Here is a 1886-nt window from a genome sequence, read left to right as displayed (position 1 = left end):
ATGTCTACACGTAGAAAGTGCCCAGTTACTATTTGTTGCAAGGAAGAGAAAGAAAAGTCAGGACACCAGACAAAACCTTTGGGGAAAGGAATCTGCTTATCTTTTTTTTTTTTTTTTTAAAGGTTTTTGCCATTGGGCACATGCACTAGCCAGAAAGACAGACAGTGAGACAGTGAGAAATCACTCCCCATGGGGGACAGCTGCACCACAATTTCCTTTCCTCTATTCTCTTGGGACTTGGGACATGCACCCACATGCACTAAGCATGGTTTTTCAAGCTGCCAAGTCTGGGACTCGAACTGCCGTTGACCACCTGGGAGTTCAGCACCTTAACCACCATGCCACCCACTGGCCCTAATCTGTCCCTTTTTTTAAGGACTTAGATAATGTAGTATTTTAACTCTTTCCTTCTTCTGCTGTTTTATGCATTTGCAATTTGTCCAAGCTCATATAAGTTTGTAAGATTCAAACTCAGGATTGTCTAGTTAATAAAAGGAGAGGAGGGATTTCACTTAATGTATGAAGAGGGAAGGAGGCAGAGCAAGCCTTCTCATGTCTTCTTTTCAATATATAGGTCATCAAGTCTTGCTCACTTAAAAAACACAAATCTGCAAGCAGAAGCAGCAGACTGTTTTCTCTAACCTTTCTGGGAAAGGTCTTGCTTATATGGTGCTTTTTCACTCCACTTCCTCTTATATAGGATTTGTGACACATAATTGAACTCAAAAAACAACCTGAATCGAGCAGCTGTGCATGAAGGCACCTAAGCCTGTGAATAAACACATTATAGTCCAATGCCAAGTTCCTCCATCCTTCCAATGGCTAGTCCTGATTGGTGGCACGAACGCACCCTCCTAGAGAAAGACATTAACTTGTGGTTCGGCACGATGCCATCATTTAATTTATGAGCTTTGGCACATCATTTCCTTCACTGAGCCCTCAGTTTTCTATTTCTGAAGTAGGAATGGTATAACCTACTGGTCTCAAGAGATTTTACCAAAGCACCTAACTCTGCATGCTATTTTTACAGGCAGTTTCACCTGATCTTCACAATACTCCTATGGGGTAACAAATGCTCAACTTTGTGTTGGGGGGAAGTAATTTGGAGTGGGACTGTGACATGCTCAAGTTCGCATGATCAATAAACCAAGGAGCCTGGAACTCAAATCCAGACCACCTGACCACTATTTCCTTTGTACTATGTTTCCTGCCCCAACTGTCTATTGTGAAAAACACACAAAGAAATTATTTTGAAAAGTAAATTTTCAACAATGCAGCTATACAGTTTTAAGCAGGTTAAGCAATTTGTTATATTAGAGAAGAACCAGAACTTAATCTAAGATTTTAAGGTTGATAAATCAATTAGCAGAAAACACATTATTTTTCTTATAAGAGTAGTAATATTCCCTGTACTTCAAAAGCTCTCGATTTAAATAAGAACAATGAAAATAAGTCAACTGCAACATGGGCAAAACTCTAAACAGGTATTTCCCCAAAAGACATATAAATGTCCAATATGCACAGGAAAAAATGCTTATCACTAGCCATCAGGAAAACGTAAATCGGAACCACAATGAGGTTAATACTTTACACCTCACACACTAGGCCAAATAATAGCAAGTATTAGCAAGACGTGGAGACACTGGAACTCTCCTTTACTGCTGATAGGAATGCAAAATGTGTAGTTGCTGTGGAAAACAGTCTGGCAGTTCTTCAAAAGGTTAAAGATATGACCCAGCAGTTCCACTCCAAGGAATATACCCTGGAGAACTGAAAACATACATAAAACTTACACAAAAATGTTCATAGCAGCATTATTCATAAAAGCCAAAAAAGTGCAAACAATGCAGATGTCCATCAACCGACTGATGGAGAAACAAAATGAT

Source organism: Tupaia chinensis, unplaced genomic scaffold (genome assembly GCF_000334495.1).
Source record: "Tupaia chinensis unplaced genomic scaffold, TupChi_1.0 Scaffold000047_1, whole genome shotgun sequence".
NCBI lineage: Eukaryota > Metazoa > Chordata > Mammalia > Scandentia > Tupaiidae > Tupaia > Tupaia belangeri.
The sequence above is the reverse complement of the archived record's forward strand: the minus strand, read 5'-3'. Positions refer to the sequence as shown.